Below are 12,676 nucleotides of genomic sequence, written 5' to 3' on the forward strand. Positions count from 1 at the left end.
CATGACATTCTGGTCCAGATTGCCCCTGTCCATGATGGGGAGGGCGGCTTTGCTGAAAATGGTGGTCCTTCCCAGACTCCTGCACTTCTTCGTGAACGTCCCGTATTTGATCCCTAAAAGCCTATTTGTACGACTTCATAGTATGTGTAGGGGCTTCGTGTGGGGTAACTCCAGGAATAGGGTGGCCCTGTGGAAGCTTCAGAACCCGTACGAGAAGGGGGGTATAGGCTTGCCTAACTTCGAACTATATTATCTGGCAGGACAACTGTTGTATGTGGCCAGGTGGTTGTCTGATGAAGATTCGGCGGAATCTAGGTTGCTCCGTGAGGATGCGGCCCCATATTTCCTGAGAGAGGTGGTGTGGCTACAAAGGAATAAACTGACGGGAAGAGGGTGGCTATTGAGGTTGGGATGGGAGGTCTGGCACAGAACATGGAAATTGATGGGGGAGTCAGAACCACTATCTTGGCAGGTCCCGCTGGTGGCCCTGTGCGAAAATGACACCCAACTGTTTCACTCTGTCCGCAGGCATTGGGAGCCGGTGGGCCTGGCCACGCTTGGGGACATATGGAGAGAGGGGGAGGCGCTGGACTTTCAAAAGTTGCAGGATGAGACGGGGGTGCACAGAGGCCAGTACATCACCCATGCTAGGCTAGTAAAACGTGTAAGAAAGAGATGGCCGGAGACGGCACTGGCAGATGATCCTGATGCCACCCTTGAAACTATGTATGATGTCTCAGAGGGTGGGCATGAAATATCACGAATATACGAACTCCTCAGAACGAAGGCTGGGAAAGAGTTGCCCCAACTGAGGCATGAATGGGAAGAGGAGATGGGTGAACTCATGACGGAGGGTCAGTGGAAGGGGGTCCTGGGATATCATAAAAAGGTGTCCAGAAATGCACGGCTCCAACAACTCCAGTTCTACATTACTCACAGGGCCTACCTGACTCCCCAGAGGATCGCACGGTTCGGAGGCTCGACTACTCAAAAATGCCCCAGGTGTGGGGAGATGGAAGCTGGGTTGCTACATATGTTTTGGGCCTGCCCGGAAGTGTATAGATTTTGGGAGGAGGTCAAGATGAAGCTCGCAAGTGGGGGAGTGGTGTTGGACGTGGGATCTGCCTGGTCATGTATGCTTGGGATCTTCCCCAGGCCCAGACACTTTAGGCACCTGAGCAAGCTGAGGGACCTGGCATATGTTCTGGCCAAACGTAGGATTGCCATGAACTGGAAATCGGCTAGCAGGCCGAGAGTGGAACTGTGGTGGGCGGACATTATGAGGTGGGCGGAGGCTGAATCCGTGGTCTGGTTTGAAGCGGTCACTAGAGGGGGCGAGGAGGAGATAGGGCCCTTGCTGGCCTGGCGACAATTGGTGGCCTCTATGACCAACCCACAACAGGGCTTGGACGACTCTGAGAATTCTGAAGATGTGCCTACGGACAATGTTTCTCCTGACGGTGCCCCGACTGAGGACACAAGGGAGCCGGCTCTGGCTTGATGGGGGGTGGGGGGAGTTTTCTCTTTTTTTTCTTTTTCCTTTCTCGTATTTTCTTTTGTGGTTTCTGTAAATAATTAACAGTTGTATTGTGTTGTGTGTTGTTTGTTTTTCTAAAATATAAAATCAATAAAATATTTATAAAAAAAAAAAAAGAATGCTTTCAACATGTACTGCAGATGGAAACAAAAATAACCGCATGCTTACAACCTTCACACACTGACAGGTACCACTAGCCAACAAAACCTTCTCTCCAATGGACATAATCTACCACACAGGCAACACAATCAGTTCAGTGCACTATAAAGCAGACATTGGAAATCAAGTGCAATCGGTAAAGGAGTTGTAAAGGAATGTGTTTCCTTTCGTTAACAAGAGGGCGTGAAATGTCCTTGCCGAAAGGCACGACAGTGCGTAAGATAGCCATACCACCCACGTATGCGCAGCCATCGCGCGCGCACACAGTCAGCCACCCAATACTGTTCAGTCGTAAGACTCTACACATAGAGATAGCAGATAGGGCCTGTAAATGTACATTGATATACTGTAGCAGCGGCAAATTCATTCAGGTAAAAGTAAGTTTTACGTAACTGCAACTATATGTGGGTGGCTGTGTACATTTTGCATATTTTAAATGTGTGATTCAGAGCAACTCCTTTTATGTCGCAATAGCTTACTGTACTGCCTAAACTAAGGGTCTCTTCAGGGGCTAACCACAGCAAACCGAAGTAGTAGCATATTGCTCCTTAATGTGGAACAAGTGCTGTAACCTACACCATATGGAAGTGTACGCTTAACAGCTCACTACTACTGCTCCAGCTAGTCTAAAATGTCCTTCACAGGCATTCTGTTAAGGTGTCCACCCTCGGAGAGATGCACAGTTGTAACTGTGGACAAAGCAGCAACGTATTGTTATAACGAGTTACCCAAAGGAGCGAAGGTTGAAAAAATAATGACTCCATAAACATACTTGTGGCATCTATACACCAGTACAGTATAACATTGTTGGCATGTATGGCAGCATTAGGTTGCGGTGGGTGTGGCCAAGGCCTACCATCTTGCGGGCATGGCCTACAGCCTATGGCCTTCGGCCATGCAACCAAGAACCTAGGCCTTGGCCACACCCACTGCAGCGTAACAAAGCTATTCATGCCAGCATGTGACCAGGTCCGACAACCCAAAAACATAACACTGACACCGGCATCCTACCCAACCCACACAACATAATGCAGCCATGCATGCAAACATTTAACCAGGTACCAGAACCCACAAACATAACTGCCTCTGGCACACCTACCGACTTCCACGCACATAGCATTTTACTACTTCCAAACAAACCACAGAATCTTCACAACATTGCCCCTGGCACCAACACTCTATTGACTACAAAGAACCACTGCAGCATAATACAGTTCAGTACTGAGTAAAATGGACAATGGCGACAACCCAACCACAGACACCATCCACTGGAACCCTATACACTTATATACACACAGTATTTCAACACTTCACCCAGTGGACAGACTGCAGGACTGTTCACTCCAACATCTCCAGCCATGTACCCAAAACTGGAGATTGTGCCGACAATGACCACACCCATGCAACCAACAATGTGCACAATGCTGACAAACCACACACCCAAGGCAACAATGTGAAACGTACTTGCAACCAATGGACATACTTTTCGGTGCAAGGCCTGCAGCCATGCATCCAAGGCCTGCCGCCATGCATCCAAGGCACTAGGAGCTTACCACACACAACACATCATACTACATCCTATGTAAAAATTCTCATGTCATGTGTTTTGCACTCGCCATCTGCAATGGAGCCTGCCAGTAGTAACAGAAACAGGTTGTCTCAGGACCTATGCAGCCATAACGAAGGCTACCCGCATTCACCACACAAGGTACTCCCCTAAGTACATACCCGCGAATTGCCGCAGTACGCATTGATACCGCTGCCACACCACCGTCTTCTTCCACCTAATGAAATATATCAGATGATTCACTTCTCACTCCCCCACCCTTTCCATCCCCTCTTCCCACCACCAGATGCTGCAAAGCATGTATTGCTGCCCCTTTCGGCATTGCACTGTCCTCGGATACAACATGGATGGAGGTGTTACCGAAAATTATGACGCACATCACGCTTCCCTCAGCCAGCGACCGGGCACGTCCAATGTCCGCCGACATCACGCCACACTCCAGCCCAATCAGACTTGTGACAGCGGAGAGAACAGGGAAATGGGACCACGGAGCGGAGCCAGATATCACTAATTTTTTGAGAGGTACATTTCACCCAATTTATTTTAAAGTACAGGACTGATTATCACAATATATACAAAAGCATGCTTTCAGGACCAAGCAGCCGCCCCTGCCACAAATTTCATGAAAATCCGTCCAACGGTTTGACCTGTACGCATGCACAAAGTTTTTGTCCATTCAGTCTATGGAAAAAAAAAACATTTGGGACCCCCCCCCTATAACTTTGGCCCCCCTGGACGAAACCTCACCAAACTTCCCTATGAGTTGAGCAACTTAACCATAACTACACGCCCGCTACCGCGGGCCGTGTGAAATATATATGTGTCACCCATTAAATTAAGCTGATGACAAATCAATATGACAAAACGTCACTTAATGCCTACTTCAGTGATAATAGAGATGTGTATCATACTTGCATGTTTTTGTTAGTATTGCCATTATTGTTGAGATGATGGCCTTTTGAATCCATTGCAATTTTAGGATGAGGGTAACTGGCAATTAATGTTAAGAGTTGTGTTTGGCATTTACAGTTCAGTATTAGTACTGTTGGCATCTCACATTTATTTGGCTTACAACTGAGCATTTAACCCACATAAACAATATCGAGATAGATATCATATATCGCCATTCAGCATACAAATATCAACATATGACTTTTGGTCCATATCGTCCAGCCCTATGTAAGCTACAGCACAAAAGGCAGTAAGAAGCAGAAACGCTCTTGGTTAAAAAAAATCATTAGGAATGGAGAAGCATTAACATTGGAGGGGCATAAGCCTGATTGCCCTCAACTCTTCTTTGATCACATTAAAGCCTTTTATTGCCGAATTGATCATTTGCAGAAGCTCCCATCTAGTGATTTGCAGCCACTTGGCGTTCACTACAGTCTGAATTCCTGGCAGAAATATAGGAGCGAATATCACTGCTGTTCGGCTGAATAACTTCTGCTCACCTGGAATGTCATAATAGGCTTTTATTGATTTTGCTGAGAAGTAATTGCTTCTCCTCTGTCTGCTTCAGTAAAGCAATCTTTTCTTCCTCAGGTGTGTGTCCATCTTTGGGAAGTCTAATCTGCAGGTCACTTTGTGATACTACTAAGGCTGGTATGCTTATCAGCACCAATGAACAAACCTTTCCCCATTTTGGTGGCAACTTTATATATGCTCTTGATCCACAGTCCCAATAATGGTCCATCAGGACTGCTGTTCCTTCCTTCATGCCCGAAAACTCGGCCACACTTGCGGTTATCTCAAACTTTCACTGTGCATTATTTCTGAAGCATAAGGGTGCATTCTTCAGGGATAGTATCTGCAATGGTCCTCCCTCATCGTCGACCCATGTCAACAATCTTGCAATCTTAGGCCATTGATTTTTGTACTCCTTTTTTGCATTTGCCACACCCACTTCCCACTGTCCGGTTAATGCTGTTGCTCTACACAACCAATCCCTCAGCCCATCCTTCAGGAGTGAACACTGTTCCTTTAATTTGTAGTTGACCTCTTACCCAGCATTCTTGTATTTCCTTCCCTTTCTTCTCCTTGCATTGCAGCATCTTGTTTTCTTCAATCTTGATTCCTGTCCAATGTATTCCAGGATGTTTGTATTTTATTTGATGCATTGTTTCTCTCTTGACTTTATATCTTGTAGATAGTCGTCTTCTCTCTGAATTGTCGCTTTTTCACTCATTCTGTGGATGCTGTTCTGCCTTGGAACTGTCCTCTGGTTAGGCAAAGTATTTTGTATTTATTTGTATTTATTTAGTTTATATGGCGCTTTACACCAAAGCGCTGCACATTTTAACAACAGGATACATATGACAATTACCATTATAACAGTAAGAGTAGAAGCATTTTACAATTGAGAATCAGACCAACAAAACAATAAGTAGAGCAATTAACTGGAGGGGAGAAGGAGAGTAGTGCAGTAGAACTGAGAGGGAGAGGGAGGGAAGGGGAAGAGGAGGAGGAGGGAAACGGATGGGGTGAAGGGTGAGAATGGGGGGGAGGGAGATGATCAAGGAGATAAGGCAAGGTGAGAGGGGAGCTGCAAGGGGGGAGGGGTTTCATGGCAGGGAATGGAGAAGGAGGGATTTGAGGGAAATGCGGAATGAGGAAAAGGTAGAAATAGAGCGCAAAGTGCAAGATGTGTTAGGCAATCTGCCTTCTCCACTGATACTTCTGTTGCTATGAATATTTTAGAGGCTCCGAAAGCATAAGTTATAAGGGAACACACATAGCAGCTTTCAGTTAACGTTCTCCTTTGCACCTTTTTCATGTGCTGATACCATAGGTTATTCTTTAAATGAGAAGAATTTTCAGGATATGTATTTATACCTTCATAATTTGCCCCAACATCACTTTTAAAATCGAGATAAATGCCTAGCAAGATTATAAAAGATGCTGTTCGTGATTCCATCAAGGGCAACCGTAAATGTTTAATTGTCAGTGACCATCTCTATATTGTTTCTTATAACTTGTCTAAATGTCATAATAATCAGGAGGAAAACATAAATCATAATGCAGAATGACACCACAAGTATTATTCAATGGAAGATCATCGATTTTCTTGATGGCAATGAGTCTCTTCTAACCGGAAACCACCTCAGTTTTGCTAAAACGTTTAATATATAACTATGTAAGTCTATGAATCACACCTTTATAAAAAAGAATTGCAAGATGATTGCAACAGTTATTGAAAAAATAATATAATTGTTCTAGGATTTCCCCAAAAAGTTATGACATTAACAGATCTTGTTAGAGCTGGATAAGACTATAATATATAGATAAAAACAGCATACAAGGATGTGGGAAATGTCATTGAAATAGGTAGCATAAAGATACAGTGTGCTTTTCTTCTTTCAGCTCCGGTACTTCACTGCATAGTCTCTTGAGCCTATCTAAAATGCTCCAGGATAACTGCAAGTCTGTTTACTCCTTGTCAAATGTTAAAAGATATTGGCCTTTAGTCTACGCTACTGCTGTGTTCTTCACTTTCCTGATTTTTATTCTTGGCCGTAGAACAAGTCTGCATACACAGAATGTCTTCTCTTGCTTCACTGTGGGTAGTTACAGGAGGGGTCAGTGTTTTTCCTTTATATGGCCTGATGTCATGCAAATGAAGCCAGGTTATTTGTCCTTTTAGCTTGGCTGCTGTGGGTGTGACTTCTTCCACCTCGTATGGACCTTCAAAGCGAGGAATGCTCCAAATGTGTACAGATTTGCGCACCAGCACCTGGTCTCCTGGTTATAAGCTTGGTTGTTTTAACAACTCTTTGCTTCAATGGGTTGATCATCTTTGTCGCGTCTCTTTTAACCCTCCTTTCGATTCTTGACCTGTTGAGACATGAAAGAAACACTTGTAGTCATTGTTGTTAGGTAATCATGCATCTCGTCACCTAATGTCTTTGCTACACTATGGGCATCAGTTTTTAACCTAGTTGGAGGAGCAAGGGGAGTTCTCATCCAGCGTGCAGTCACCAACATTATGTTAGATGGTGATCTGAGCCAAGCTGTTTCCTTAAAGCATATAGGGCATATAGGGCATATTTGGAGTTAGATTATTGAAGGAGAGGATTGCGGAGATAAATATGTTTAATCATTCGCAGACACCATTCGCCTGTGGGTGATGAGCAGAAAAAAACGTATGCTTAATACCTAATAGAAGAACTATTTGTTCAAAAGACTCATGTACAAAACGCGGTTCATTGTCAGACTACAAAACCTCACACACACACCCCATCTTGGGAACACTTCACACACCAGGAACTTGGCAGCACACGTGGCATCAGGGTGTGCGCATAGACCTGCCTCGATCCTACTAGAAAAAGGACATACCATGACCAGCATATATCTGTAACCGTTGCATGTCTGTAGCATATCTACATAATCTATATGTAGATGCTTACATGGGCCTTTGGGTCTAGAAATTGCTCCTCTCACTGTTCGTTAAGTGTGCCCTGCAGTACATTTCTGACACACAATGCAATTTACAATAAACCCTGCCACATGCTCTAATAGGTTTGGCGAAAACCACACTTCTGCTATTAAAGCAGCTAGACTCTCAAGTTGTATGCACAGGGTAGTGGAGTTGCTCCAATGCTACCCTCAATACTGCAAGAGGCATAACTGGCTTTCCAGTACTATCCTGTCTCCAAATCGCCTCATTGGGGGATAAAGAACACCCCTGCATCTTCGCCCTTGCATCTTAATTAACTGGACAATAGACAGCATGTTAAAGCCCTCTTTTACCAACATGCATCATCCTGTCATTTGTTTAACACTTTCTATTTCAAAATTGGAAATTGGAAATGGTTGGGAAATAGGCTGCCTTTGTGGCTTCTAAATTTGCGGCTTTGTTTCTGTGAGGTATTAAATCTGACCTTTTAGAATGTGCTGCATATTTTATGACTGCTAGAGTCAATGGGATTGCTAGTTCTTCAATAGGTTTATCCAATAGGGCTGCATGGTGCACTGGAGTGGCATCTGCATGGAGGAAGCCCCTCCTTTTCCAGCATGACAGATCTGCGTGCATGGTTGATTTCACATATGCAGAGTCAGAGTACATCGTCACTTCCTCATCTTAGAAACTCTGAAGCGTGGCGATAAGCGCCACTAATTCTACAGCCTGTGCTGAGTAATGAGAAGGCATCTCGCACTTGTCACTACTTCCAATTCACCCTCTTGGTTCAGCTTTACTATTACTGATCCAGTATGCCTTTCGCCAGTCGTTTCATACATTTTTGAAGATTGTTAAATGTTCTCAGCCTTAAACAGCTGTTGGCGAGTCCCTTTTACTTTAGAAACTTGTATTGCTGTAATGTTAATATTTGTATTAGTTGTCTTATTTGGCAGCAGTGTCAGATCCGAGCGTAGCTGAGGCTGACCAGTACCTTAATACTAATGAACAAGAAAGAATGAGGATCCGGTGTGATGTGCCAAAATTAATACATTTATTGATGAAGTGTAATTATTGACTCTTCAGTTTTTTGATGCAACCTTTTCAAAACTCTTCTTTGCATTTGTACAAATATTTCAATATTCCTTATTAGAATCCCTTCATACTATTTCTGTGGTTGTAATTTAGCCCCTCAACACATGTTTCTCCATCTTTCATGCAGATGGTTCATCCGGAGGGTTGGATATGGGAATGTGGTGTAAGAAACCTAGAACAAACCAAATGTAATGAGCCTTGTTGTACATGTATGATACCTGAATGAAATCAAATCTAATATTGAATGTTATGTTGGTTATACTCACTATTGGTTGGACTTCTTGCTTGCTGTCCTACTGAAATGTGTCTGTGTAGGTTTCCTCTCCTTCTATTCTATTAGGTGGGAGTTTCCTCCTGCAATATATGTAAAAGTAATGGTATTTGTCAGTTGATTTGTCTGTCACTTATAAGGAACAAACTACTTTTAAGTGCAAAAAAGGAGGATTTGGCATTAAGGTGAAAACTATTGTTAATTCCACAAAAACTTTTACTGTTATGTGAAGGGTTTCCCCCGAGCGCAGATTTCCTCGCGGCATGATAGCCATGGGAAATTTAAGATGGCCGTATTAAATACTGACGTGATGACGCACCCACGCATGTCGGGCGTGATTGCGTCATCACGCCACCTCCATCTTGCCTTGCGATGCACATGTTAAATTTATTATTTTTGGCGCGTCACAACTGGATCGGCATTGTTTGTTGTACATTTTTGAAGCTCCATCAATAAAAACAACTTCCTCCCTCCCGAGGGCATTTTCTCTAGTTTAGGGAATTTCATTATAGTTCTCAATCTACGTTGTGCAATCATGTAAATAACCATCCTCTCCTACTGGTTCAGCTATGAACGTTGCTGGGTTCACTTTCTGGCATGTGACAATTTTAATCGCAGGATTCAATATTATTACATCATATCATAATGCTCTCTGTGTGGTTAATGTCCTATTGGTTTCTCTAAAATGGCAAATAATGCATGCTCAACAAATAATGCTACTGAACATCCCATTGTTATACTTTAAGCTTTTTCAATCGTGAATGCAGCAGCAGCTTAAGACTGCTCACAAGAATAATTCCCTTTCATAACTGTCTACAATCCCACTATAATAGGCTAATGGTTTGTGTCCATGTCCTAATGTCGTCTTTTCTGTAAGGACTGCTGTCATGACTTTGCCATTTGAATGAGAAAATAAACGAAATTCTTCATGATAAACTGGAATTCCCAACACAGGGGCTGTACTGATCGCCTTTTTTAATTCTTCAGATCCTTCAGTCATTTCATCTGTCCATATTATTTTACTATTGTGCTACTTTAAGCCCTTTTAAAAGTGGTCGAAATTAAGTACTGTACTCCAAATCCCAGGCCCAACAATAGTTACATAGGCCTAAATATTGTTGCATTTCCCTCACTGTAATAGGTTCTGAAGTCTTCATAATTGCTTCTGCTCTTTCAGGCGTCACTTTCCTTCTTTCATGAGAAATATACAAGACCGCTTCTTGACAGTATTGTAACTTCTCTGTCAACTTTATATCCTTTCTCTGAGAGGATAGTCATGAGCTTAATGGAATTTTCTCTACACTTTTCTTCTGTCTCACCGCACACCAAAATGTCATCCACATATTGAACTAAGGCCCCTTCAAGCTGAACACTGCCTAAATCCATCTGTAGAACTCTTTTAAAGATTAAAGGGGACTCACAGTACCCCTGTGGTAATCGAGTATGTTTCAGGCAGATTGTTACATACGAAAATAAAGTCAAATCCTGTGAGTCTTCATGAAGGGAAATTGAAAAGAAAGCATTTTAAAAATCTGGGACAGTAAATATTTGGCTTTAGATGGGCTGTTACACAATATTGTCACAGGATTTGGAACTAAATGAAACTCAGCTTTGACTATATTGTTTAGAGGGCAAAGTTCCTAAATAAATCTCCACAACCACCCCCCTCGATTTTCTCACTGGATACACAGCCGTGTTACATGGAGAATCAGATGGTACCAATATTCCTTTCTTCATCAAAGCAGAAATGGTCTTTCATCTGCCTATCTGGACATGGGGTATCACTTTGCGCGTGGCAAAAGTGCTCCTGGTTTAAGCTTGATTTTAACTGATCCTACTCCTTTTAAAAGACCCACGTCATATGGACTTGTGGTCCATAAAATCTTTGGTACTGTCTCTAAATCTTCCTGGAAAAATGACAATGTCTTTTTTACCGGTTTCTTCAATTACTGTTGCACTCTGGATCGGGCCAGTCCCTGACACAAAATGTGCTACCATTTTATCCCATAGTTCACACGTCTCAAGGCGCCATTTCTCTTGAATATCTTGAATATAAGCATCAGGGTCCTCATCTTCCCCCATTTTTCTAGTCATAATCGCACCCATTTCTGATTTATCAGGGTATTGCACTCTGAGTGTATGCCATACATCTGCTCTGCAATTATTAAATGGTGCATGTTTTGTTCAGTCACACCTGTGTATACTGCTAGTTTCCAAATGTCGTCAGCTCTCTCCCCTATGATAGATGCTAGCAAACCTTTTATATCACTTATGCCTATCGTCATTCCTGATGTCATTCTCTCTAGCTCATGAATCCAGTTTCCCACAGCAGAAGTTAAACTCGGCAATTTACATCTTAAATTGTCCTGTATCCATTTGTGGCCACGGTACACATTGTGTTTGTCCTCCCCCTTTCTCTAATAATGGGAATTGTAAAAATCCTGGTCCATAATCATACCTGACTACACTTCTCGTCTTCCAGGCAGGGCTAGTCTCGCCCGTTTGTCTTAGTCCTGGTAGAGCTCTTCACTAGCTTACATAAGGCAGGGATACATCTCCTGCACTGTGTGATCGTTCTTGTGGTCGCTCGGTGTATGGTGTCGAATCCGGTGTTCTCTCTTTGGGGTCTTATAAATCTGTCAATTTTACCCCTTTTTCTACACTCGATTCTTTTGAAAATCTGCATGCCCTCTCCCTTTCACAATCTTTCATTTTCTTCCATCTCTTCATCTGACATTATGCCCTAGCTTGTATGGCTGTTATCATTTTCTGCATCATCAAGATCTAGTCTTCTTAAAGACAGCACTCTATTGCTTGTCTGTTCCGACGTTATCGGACCTACGTCCAGTTTCCCTTGACAGAGATCCTTCTACATTCTCTTGGGTTTTATACACTCCTTTATCTCTCATTTGCCTATATAAATCCCCAAGTCTTATTTCTACACTTTCCATATTTCGCCCATCAGCCCATGATGGCATTCTTGGTACCCCTTGCAGCTCCCTGTGGGGCTGTTGTGGCCCTCTCTCTTCCTCAAATCGCTCACGTGCTTTGATCGGCATTATGCTTCTATGACATAGATAATTATCTCGTCATCTTTTAGTCCCCTACTTTTGTTAATTTCTTCCTCTCTTCTACTCATCTCCCTAAATTCATCTTCCCTTTGCCTTCTTTTCAACCTACGTGCTTGCATTCTTTGCGCTTCTACCTCCTTCCATCTCTTCTAGTGTCTCCTTTCCTTACCTTGCCTCGTGCCTTCTTCGTTCTTCCCTTCGCCTACATTCTTTCTTTCTCTTATTTATATGCTCTCTCGCCTTCCTTTTCACGCTCTTCTCTTTCTCGAAACCCATCAATGCTCTTATCATCCAGCTTGAGTAATATCTATCCTCCCACCCATTTGTTCTGTACTACTGTTAATCCCTTAGCTTGATCTTTTATTTCTTTCTGCTTCTTTGCTTCTTCCTCTATATCCATCTGTTTATCTTGTCTGTCCTTCATCTCATAGACACTGGTTACTTTCATTGCATGTCGAGATATATTTGCATTTTCTGTTTTTACTCTTTCGCATTGTAGGTCGCATTGACATACCCTGCTGCTGCTTTCAATTCCTTTAAAGATAAAATCGCACCTCCTCTGTATCTATGCTCTTGTTTTCAG

General features: G+C 43.0%; 1 protein-coding gene and 1 long non-coding RNA gene across 3 annotated transcripts in view; both read right to left on the bottom strand.

Annotated features, from left to right (window-relative positions):
- LOC138582748 (stress-70 protein, mitochondrial) overlaps positions 1 to 12,676 on the bottom strand; it is a 1,916,616-nt gene that overhangs the window by 882,281 nt on the left and 1,021,659 nt on the right. The window lies entirely within an intron of this gene.
- LOC138582750 (uncharacterized) lies at positions 3,787 to 9,221 on the bottom strand. Its single transcript, XR_011305071.1, has 2 exons — positions 9,018 to 9,221; positions 3,787 to 7,094 (listed from the first exon to the last, which is right to left on the bottom strand). It is a non-coding gene; the product is annotated as an uncharacterized lncRNA (long non-coding RNA).

This window comes from Ambystoma mexicanum, chromosome 3q (genome assembly GCF_040938575.1).
Source record: "Ambystoma mexicanum isolate Mex_15411 chromosome 3q, UKY_AmexF1_1, whole genome shotgun sequence".
Taxonomy (NCBI): Eukaryota; Metazoa; Chordata; class Amphibia; order Caudata; family Ambystomatidae; genus Ambystoma; species Ambystoma mexicanum.